At 40.5% G+C, this 10,457-nt stretch overlaps 1 long non-coding RNA gene across 2 annotated transcripts; it reads left to right on the top strand.

The window, feature by feature from the left end:
* Window positions 1–1,854: 1,854 nt before the first annotated feature.
* On the top strand, window positions 1,855–9,476 carry LOC128098570 (uncharacterized). 2 transcript variants are annotated; one of them, XR_008214287.1, is made up of 3 exons: window positions 1,855–3,703; window positions 8,445–8,522; window positions 8,854–9,476. It is a non-coding gene; the product is annotated as an uncharacterized LOC128098570 (long non-coding RNA). The 2 variants fall into 2 exon arrangements; XR_008214286.1 differs by lacking the exon at window positions 1,855–3,703 and having other exon boundaries at window positions 3,714–8,522.
* The last annotated feature ends 981 nt before the right edge of the window (window positions 9,477–10,457 follow it).

Raw genomic sequence — 10,457 nt, 5'->3', positions numbered from 1 at the left:
TGACAAGGACTGGTGAAAAGCCACTCGAAGGAGGAAACATTTATTTTAGCTCGTTGTTTCAGACATGTCAGTCAAAAGTCAGTGGGGTCCGTGGCTTTGGCAGAAACCAGCAGCACATCATGGGAGGTGAGGCATGAAGAGCAGAGCTGCTCAGCCCAATGGCAACCAGGAAGCGCAGAGAAACGTGAAAGGTCAAGGGACAGGGTACACTTTCTGCATGATAATATACCCCCAGAGACCAATTTCCTTAGTATAGCACCGAATGCTCCTCTTTACTACCTTCTTAAAATGCCATCATATTCTGATTCCCTTGAGGAATTACTACATTGGTTAGCTTTGAGTCCTCAGGATCCAGTCATTTCCCGAAAGCTACCAGCTGGTAACCAAGCCCTCAACATATGAACCCTTGGGGACACCTCAGATTCAAACCATAACAGCAGGTTTCAGCTTTTATGTCCAATGGTCACTGTTTGATGATGATTTTAAAAGGCTGAGATGGTTAGCAATGTCCTATGCTGTTGAACAGGTACTGAGTTCACTTTTACCGGGGAAATGTGAGCGAACACCTATTCTCCCCAGATAATGTGCTAACCACAAACAAAAGAAATGATTCTACACAATTTCAGATTAGTGAACCAATAAATTGAGTTGAGGTTGCTTATAGGAGCATTGGTGAAAGGTCATCTCCAGAAGGGTGGGCGTCTCATAAAAAGCCACCCACCAGAGAAGACTGACCTACCCCACACAAGGAGCTGTGGGCGAGTGGTTGTTTACTGCCTTGTGAACCTTCTCTCCTCTGCACAAGGGAATGTCAATGGGCTCAGGCTTCAAAGATTCCCATGTGGGGGATCATAGCTGCTCTGATTTCAAGGAGGCAACGGCACAGGTTTTAACAAGTTCCCCGGGAGATTGTTATGATCAGGCAAATCTGGGAAACAGTAGTTTAGAAATAAATATAAATTTTCCAAGCATTATTATAGGCCCCAATATTTTCTCTTTCTCAGCCAATTGCAGATAAACACTGATATGTGCCACTGAGTCATGAAAGTTGCCAAAAGAAAGATGCCAAAGTTCTACCTGGCTTACTACAGAATAATCTAAGGGGTCTGGCACTCCATAATTGGCATCTAATCATACAGTTCCAAATAAGCTACAGTGATATTCAAAAATATAAATCAGAAGTATAACTATATCTTGAATTTTGTTATTTCATGACTTTGGGTGTTTTGCTGGCATGTATGTCTGTATCATATGCATGCCTGGTGCTCTGTAAAGTCAAAAGAGGATGTTGGATTTCCTGGGGCTAGGGTAACAAACTCTAGTTCACCATGTGGGTGTTGGGAATTGAACAGGGGTCCTCTCCATGAGCAACCAGTGCTCTTAACTGCTGAGCCATCTCTTCAGCCCCAGCAGGACACAGCTATCTTAATTACAGAGAATTTCACTGAGAAACAGGTAAATGGGATGAACTTGCTAACAGTTCTTATTTGTAATATGATAATGGCTCTGATATTTCAAAGGGCATTCTGCTTCTAGTTTGCTTACATCCCAGATTAGTAAACTAAGTATAACAAAATCTAAGGTTATCGCTTGGTCTCAACCATCCCTAGAAGCCTGAACAAATCTTTAGCCTCTTAACAGTAGCGGTCCTGAGAGTAGATCAAGTCTGTGAAAAAATCTTTCCTCCCTTCAGAAAGAGTGACTTGCCGAGGGTATAACCATTGTAGCCTGGTCACTTTCTTGGAATAGAGCCACTGATTTTTCCCAGTTTTCTTCCTTTGTAACTTGCCTTCACCAGCAGGTATAAATCAGTGCTAAATCAATATTAGCTGTTATTTCCCCAGATGTGGGAAGTGAAAAAAAAAAAAAAAAAAGTCTGATCCCGTGAGTAAACTCAGCCCTTCCTGGCTGCATTTAAAATAAGATGGTTGGTATTATACCATTTGGGGGAATAATCTTTTTTCCTTAATAAATCTTATGCTACTTCAACTTGTATTAACTAGATATGGTGGAATCAGCAGTCAGAATAGAGTGTCTATCAGCATTCTCATCTGCCCCTCCTCTTTCTCCCTACCCCAGCCATGGCATATGTTCCAACCCCCCCTTCCTTTCCGGCCCCTTCCTGATGGACAGGGTTGAGTGGGGGAGTCAGGGCAACCGAGTTTACATACCATCTCTAAGTGCTCACCTTGGGTGGAGCAGTGTCTTACATCAACTTTAGTTTTACCACAGCACCATTACCCAACAAAGTATTTGCACAGTATCACTTAATAACACAAAAATAAACAAGGTCCTTAAAGTTACCGAGGAAAGAGGTTTGAGCTACCTACCTTCCTTCCTCGAGGACCAACCTTCCTAGACTTGTTCTTAGAAAACTCTTAAAGAGGAACTTTGAGGAAAATCAGGGAGTACAGGTCCGCCGAGCCAGATCTAAGCTGCCTATCCCCTTGAAAGGATTAGTCCCTTTGTTAATTTTCAAAGCAATGTGTGACTTCTTTCAACGCTTCTCAGTCACAGCTTTTCATAGTATCGCTATGCATTTAATATTTCTATAAATATCACACACATGTATGTTCAGTACTTAGACATAGATGGAAACTGAAACTATTCAAATGTTCTAAGAAGTGACACAATTCTAAATAACTTCTCCCTCCAATCTCTGGATTTTCTAGGAACATCATAACATTGTTTAAGCACTTTCAAATCTATGATGTTTTTATCACAAGTAGTTGGATAGCAGTATGGAGTAGTTAGACCATGTTTACTCTCTTCCTTTGACAGATGGGGAAACAGGTCTATAACCTTGGCTGAGGTCATAGCACTTGAGAGAATTACTGAGACATAGAAACCAGGTCTCCCTGACCCAACCCAGTGGTTTTCCTTCTCTTAAACTATGTAGTAAGACTCAGGGGAACCATCTTTGTGGAGTACCTGGGCATGAGCCTTTCCCCCTTAGACTCAGATAACCTAGGAACTAATAACATGCAGATAAGAGGACACTTGGTGGCCAGAAGATTGATTACCTACATTCAAAGCAACCTGACAACGTACCTGGATAAAAGGCGGACCTAACTTGTTTTAGGCCTCCCAAGACCCTACTAGGAGAGCTGAGTGTGGGTAATCACTGTTTGGTTGGAGCTTCCAGCTCGCCCCTGCAAGGTCTAGAGAGCCCCATCCTATTTCTTTCTCTCTCCAAACCAGTGCTCATAGAGTCTATGACCAAAGGAAAGGTGCCAAAATGTCCAGTTCCGCATTCTTGGCGGCTACTTAGCTTCCTGCCCTGAAGTTGCCAGCAGCCCAAGTGCCCGCCTAAGCGCTCAGCTTTTGACCATGCTTGGGCACAAACTCAGCTTGTGTCAGACACGTCATCATCCCTGCCTACAACCTATAAAATTTTTCTGCCCTGGCCTGGGCTCACGACTTCCCTGGCCTCGATCTCTGGGACTGGAGAACTCGCCTGGGAGTTGCTTTGCTCAATAAGCCTGCTGTTACACTTTTTCAATTCGGCTTGATCTTATTATGGGAGGAGGGCAGAAAGACTATTAATCACATAGCTTGCTTCTGGCCTATCTTCTCCATATCCTCCCCTCACAGACGTCTTTCAGACATTGGTAATTACAGACCTCCGAGCCAAAGCCTGCAAAGGCAGAGCCATGCAGATGCCACTCTAAGATCTCTGCACACTTGGAAGCCTGAAGACACGGTGAGTGTCGTTGCCTTACACTGGAAGAAAGGTGCAGTTTTCATTTCCATGTCATTGGGTCACTGGTGTGTTCTATTACATGGTACAATGGTTTCCTCTTGGTCTGAGGAAGTGTACGTAAATACATTTGCCTCTACATTTAATCAGGAACTTCAAAACTCGGCTGAAGTTCATGTGTCCCTTAGGCTTTACGATTAAACTGAAATCTTGGAAGACTGATCTTAATTCATGAAAACAACTTGAAACAATGAAAGAACTGGTTCGCCAAAAGATGAATCAGTATCAAGAAATATAGTACCAGGGAGCCAGCGCAACAGATTAAAGCGCTTGCTGCTAAGCTTGACAACCTAATTTAACCCCCAGGATGGAGCCATATGATAGGAGAGAACCAACTCCCATAAGTTGTTCCCTGACCTCCACACATACACACAGCAAAAAAGATAAACATTTTTAAAAAAAAAGTAAGAAAGCAGAGCACAGAGCAGTAGTCATCACCTGTCGTGGTGGTCTATAGGAGTTAACAGCACCATGACTTCTGTTAAAGAACGTAACAAGTTTTTGCTAGAGTCCAATGGCCATGCACAACAACGTGTAAGGTTCAGTAGACTCTCCCACCATCTCTATCACCAGCCATATCAATTGTAATATATTAATCTAATTTGGTATCCCACAACTTTTGGAAGGCTTAAATGTTTAAAAACTTATGAAAGACTCCAGGAAAAGTCAAATGGATTAGGTCTCACCTTGGAGAAGCAGTTCAAAGAGGGCTTAATTCATGACCTCTGGGTGTATTTAGTACCATAGATGCTGGTGTTTGGGGGTAGTTCATTTTAGAATGAATGTATAGAAATGTTATAGGTTTCAGAGAGACAGGCTAATGGGAGGAAATAGCAAATGTTTAGCACTTGCACTGTATCAGGGACATGATGTACATTATCATACACACACACAGAAAACTACAAAAAATTGAGACTAGATAAGAGGGAAGTAAAGTCAATGCCAATGTCCTTTACCTTGTATTAGCAATAAGGACTGTTTACTTTCAAAGCCTGTATTACCACACCTAGTCACTACAATACTGCATCGGGCAAGCCTGTGGAATCTTCTTCCTTCATTAAATGCAAAAACAGTTTCTAGAGATGTGTACCTTAAATAGTGATCTAGGCCAGTCTAGAAACAGAAAAATGAGCTAAATTCCTATGAGGCTAACTGCCTTCGGCCTTGAAATTTTAGATTAAAACTCAAACCAGCACAGATGTAGTCCAAGGTTTTTATTGGGTACACACTTTACTTATTTTAATCAATAAAGATTTGAGCCGGTTGGTGGTGACACATACCTTTAATCCCATCACTTGGGAGGCAGAGGCAGGTGGATCTCTGTGAGTTTGAGGCCAGCCTGGTCTACAGAGCGAGTTCTGGGACAACTAGAGCTACACAAAGAAATCTTGTCTCAAAAAAAAAAAAAATTGAGACCTATAGCATGAGTAAGATTTAGATATTTATATCCCAACATTTTCTCCACCTACTTAAATATCCAAAATAAGGAATCAGTCCAATCAACTAGAGCATAACCAAACAATGGGCTTTCTATATTATGGTTAGATTTATGTGGTAGAAGTTTTAATGACTTATGGAAATGTTTATGATATATTTCTAAATAAATAAAAGCCCAGAAAAACAATACCACATTATTAAGTGTATTTTAAATTTGATTTAAATATTTATTTACATATGCATGTATGAAAACAACTGGGCAGAAGTAGACCAGAACATTAACAGTGGTTTTACTTATGAGTACTATAATATCTGGGGACTTTGTGCTACATTTTTGTAAACTGAACATGTCCTCACATATATTGCTAGAAAGAATGCTTTACACACTGCACAGGCATACACAGTGTTTCCTGCAAATGTTTCACAATTTATAAATAGGATAATAAGGTATTATGAATACAATTATATAGGAAAGTTTATTAAATGGCATAGAGCCCATAGTTGGCGGCAAACTCGAACTTTACCCACGTTGCATATAAAATTGGCTCTCCATGCACTTTCTTATTATGCTAAAATGATCATATATAACTGCCTGAGTCCCTTTAACTCTTGCCTAAGTCCCTTTATTCAGAATGCACACAGAAAACACAGCAGAACGTACAGTACTTTGTATGAAAATTAAAATAATCATACCTAGCTCAAGAAGTTTTTAAAAATCGAAGTAAAACAAGACTTCTAAAGCTCCTAGCACAGTGCCTGGAGCACAGTTAACATTCAGCAAGTTTCATCTGTTTGGAGAATTATGCTCTTACTGTTGAGGAATTCTACAGAAGAGAATGGTTGTTGATCCAAGAAACTCCTGTCAACCACTAGTACACATACTTGTTTTTAAATAGCCTTCAATTAATAAAGGTGGAGTCCAAAGGAATCTTTGACACATCATAATTATATAGCTCATTTCATTCTTCTTACTTAATGAGTAACAAAAGCAGGAAATTAAGCCATGACATAATTCAGTTTTTCCTTAATTGTCTGACTTGGGTTTGTGCAACCAAAATAAATTGAGATAAAAGGAAAATGTTAAGACTTTTATAAACAGTTTCCGATTTAGATACTCCTTTAAAATAATATTTAAAAGTGTATCTAAAATTCTTTGATGAAAATAGCACTGCCCATTGCCCATTTGAGAACACATACTTGTTAAATATGTTTTAATCATCTATGTTTAGTTAAAAAAAAGAAGAAGAAATGTTTAGTTCCACATTTTGTAACGGGTTTAACTCAAGAATATGGATTAAGGTAAGTATGGTTAGTATCGATTGTCAACTTGACGGGGTCTGGAGTCAGTTAGGAGACAAACCTCTGGGCATATATGTGAGGGAGTTTCTAGACTGGGTTGACTGAGGTAAGAAGATCCATCTTAAATGTGTGTGTCTTCATTTCATTAGCTGAATAAAACAGAGAGAATGAGCTAAGCGCTAGCATTCTTCCCTTTTTACTTCCTGACTGGGGAGGCAAAGTGACCAGCTGCCTCATGCTCTGGACCCCACTTCTTCTTTGCCATGATGGACTCTATTCTCAAAATGTGAATCAAAATAAATGAATGCTCCCTTTCTTTAGTTGGCTTTTATCCATCCTTTCTTCTTCTTTGACACAGTCTCACTTTGTAGCCCTGGTTGGCCTGTAAGGATGTAGACCAGATTGGGCTGGAATTTACAGAGAGCCACTTGCTGTTGTCTCCGTGGTGCTGAGGTTAAAGGTGTGTGTTACCAGATCTGGCCCTTTAGTTACTTTTTAGTGTTTTGTCACAACAAGAAGAAAAATAACTCAATGATAAACATCACATTTCAAGACTAGGAAGAAAAGTCTCATGACACTTCCCTAAACTAGTATAATTTCTAAATGTATCCTAATATTTATCTTGATACCCACAGCTAAGTATAGTTCTCAACCCTCATGAAAGGAATTTCTCTTGGCAGCTGATGGAGGCCATTACAAAGATCCACAACTGGCCAGAACACAGAGAATAAGTGGTCATGGGGTACCCAACCCAACTGCTACATCTACAACATAACCCTATACCTGAGGTTCAGGGGAAACCGGGCAGAGGGAGAAGAAAGATTGTAAGAGCCAAAGGACCAAAGATACCTGCTACAAGATAGTATCTTCCAGATGTGGCAGGGAAGCTGCGCCCATGCTCTCTCAACAATATGGTTGCCTCAACAAGACCGGCATAATGACACTACCAGTTGACATGCCAATGTAGATAGGGGAAATGTCACAAGTCCCCACTCCCAGATGAAGAGATACAGGCAATCAATGGCTTTGGAGAGAGGGAGAACCAGTTTTCTTCAGGGCCTAGTCACCTGATAGGTTCTCCAATCCCAAGCAATCAGCCCTACACACACGTAAATGTAAGCAATACTAAATAAACTCAGTAAGTTTTTCTATATGTATAAATATGTCATGTATGTGTATGCATGTCTTCATATGTATGTAAATACACGTAACAACAATAACTAAAGAAGAGGTTATGAATTGGAGTCGGAATGGAAGAAGGATGGGTAGAACTACTATAAATACAGTATTCCTGAAGGGCATTCACAAAAAATGAAAAATGAAAAAAAAGAACAAAAACTCCAGTTACCTTGTGAAGATGATGCAATTATAGTTGATAAAATAGTTCCTCAGAAATATGTGGGGGTTTTAAACATTTAAGTTTAGTCTTATTTATGGACTTTCTCTATTTGTGAGCTGAAGATTTACTTAGGGGAGAAAACAACAACAAACAAACGACTTGTGGCAAATACTTTTGTTGTTTGAAAAATGAGAATGTCTCCTGCCAAATGGAACCCTTTCAAAAACTCAATTAGCAGTCAGGCATGGCAGTGCACACTAGAGTCCACAGTACACTATAGCACACAGGAGACTGAGGCAGGAGGATCATGAGGTTAAGTTCAGCCTGGGCTACAGAGGCTCCATCTCAGGAAATAATACAGTTAGGGGCTATACCTCACATAGCATCCCTACCCTTTCTCATCTTGTCTTCTGACCCTCAGGAACACTGTGTGTCTGTCTACTCCTAGGACCACTGCTAATGCATGCTTTTGCAGGTGAGAGCTACTACCTTCCTGTCATTCTTCAGGCTTCTCCCTTTTCCTGGAAGAAGTCCTGGGAGATGTACACAAAGCCTTGCCCACCCTCACCTAGCTTGTTTATTAGCTAACAGGTTCATTTTGTGCCCCAGGAGGCCAGCTATTGAGAGAGGAAGGAGGAGGAGACTGGAGCTCGTTCAATGTCTCGGCACCATTCAGTATGAAGCAAGGTAAACTGGTGCCAGCAGGTTTGTGTTCCTTGTTATGTGCTTAGTCCGATTCTCAAAAACTTCATTACAATTTCAGATTTTAAGTATGCACGCTTCTGTTCCTTTCTGTTTCTATCATGTAATTTAAAAATAATTTTAAAGCACAACGTTCTAGATAAAACTCAAAGGGACAAGGATGAGAGTCTATGACGGATTGTTCACACTTATTAGAGCTAATTTATGTGATTGTCTGGTAGTTCTGTGTCTGTACTCCAAGTACTATGGAACTCTGTGGATAACGGGCTCTTGCTCCCTTCCTCTCTCCCCCGCCCTTCCCTTCTCTCTTCCCCAGGGGCTGTGTGACTCCAGATTTGGAAAGCAAACAGTAACTGCCAACATGAGGCAGAATGCTTAAAAAGAGCATGGATTTCCATTTCAGAGGGCCTGCCAGAGACCGATTTCTCAGGAAACAGAAAGAACACATTTGGACCTGTAAGATTAAAGGAGGCTTCAGGAGGATCAGTCTTCTGTGGATAGCCTTTCCCAGGCAGCACAAGAGCCCACCTGAATGATGAGAGACACATCACAAGGTCTGCCTGGCCTGACTTTCTTTGTTCATCTGTCAAATCTGGTAATTAAACTGGTCCAGCAAAAGACATGGTATTCATAATTAGAATGAGTCTGCAATTCCTATGCCTGATGAATTTTTTAGAACCACATTAAGTGAGTAACAGGAAACTTGAAGATTAAAGAAAAGAACCACACACGCTTCTTGAGGTAAAAGGGTAGCTGACAGAATCTGTTGTCTCTGAGGAAAGAAAAATAAAGAATTCACATCACATGATGGCGTTTTATTCTACTCTAAGAAAGCAATGGAAGACATGGGGGAAAAAAAAACTTTACCAAAACCTAAATGTCAAAATATGAGCATTTTGCCTTTATTTCAATCTAGAAATAAATAAATAAAATGTCAGAGTCCTGTTTTAAGTTGAACTTCTCTGTACATAGATGGATATGTACTGAGCTCTAAAAGTCTGTTCACAGAATATGACTGAATATTTTCTGTACAATGTGTAGGTGTTCAGTCAATTGCCACAGTTCATTTACTGTAAGATACTGATTCACATTCTAATATCTCTGAAAGATGGAGACAATCTAAAATGAACAGTATGTTCAATTAACAGCATGGTTTTCTTCACTGCACTTTAAATGACGGGACACTCTGTAATGGTGTCTTAGATTTGATGAAGCATTCCTTCAAATAATGAAGTAGTTAATGAGCTTCCCCCTTGCAGTCTAAAACCCAAACCTCTGTCTCTAGTCCCCAGGGCCTTCTAGATGTGTTAGCTCTTGAGCATTAGCTAAAGAGCTACCTGGAAAACACTAACCGATGCTTCCAAGAAGATCTCCTGCCGGAGACACAGGCGGCAAGCTCCATCAGGAGATGTGGGGAGACACGAAGGGCTGAAATAGCTTCTGGCTGACTTCAGGGTGGGTCTCTGCTTCACTCACTGAGCTTGGTCCTGTCAGTCTCGGCCCCTTCACAATGGAGTGGAGACTGTCGCTATGCTGCAAGCCATAGATGGGATTTTTTTTTCCCCAAAATGTTCAGATGCTCCAAATAGTACAAATGCATCCAAGGTTTGGTTGGAAAGAGGTATCTTATACTTTCAAAAGTACTAGAACCTTTCAGATTCATATAATAAAGACGTACTTTTGAACATATTTAGTTAACACCCAGACACCATAAGTTCTTCATCAAGTGCGTCAGAGAACTTAAGGGAACAAGGCAGATAATTAGTAGTATGGCATGCCAGCAGTGCAGTGTTTTATATTTTTAATTTTTATTTATTTTATTTGAAGTAGTGGGAAATGAATTCAGAATGTCTTACACACGAAGCAAGTACTCTACCACTGTGTTATATCCCCAGCCCCAATAATCTATTGTTTTTCAAG

Source organism: Peromyscus californicus, unplaced genomic scaffold (genome assembly GCF_007827085.1).
Source record: "Peromyscus californicus insignis strain IS unplaced genomic scaffold, ASM782708v3 Scaffold_6__1_contigs__length_162567912, whole genome shotgun sequence".
Taxonomy (NCBI): Eukaryota; Metazoa; Chordata; class Mammalia; order Rodentia; family Cricetidae; genus Peromyscus; species Peromyscus californicus.
The sequence above is the reverse complement of the archived record's forward strand: the minus strand, read 5'-3'. Positions and strand labels throughout refer to the sequence as shown.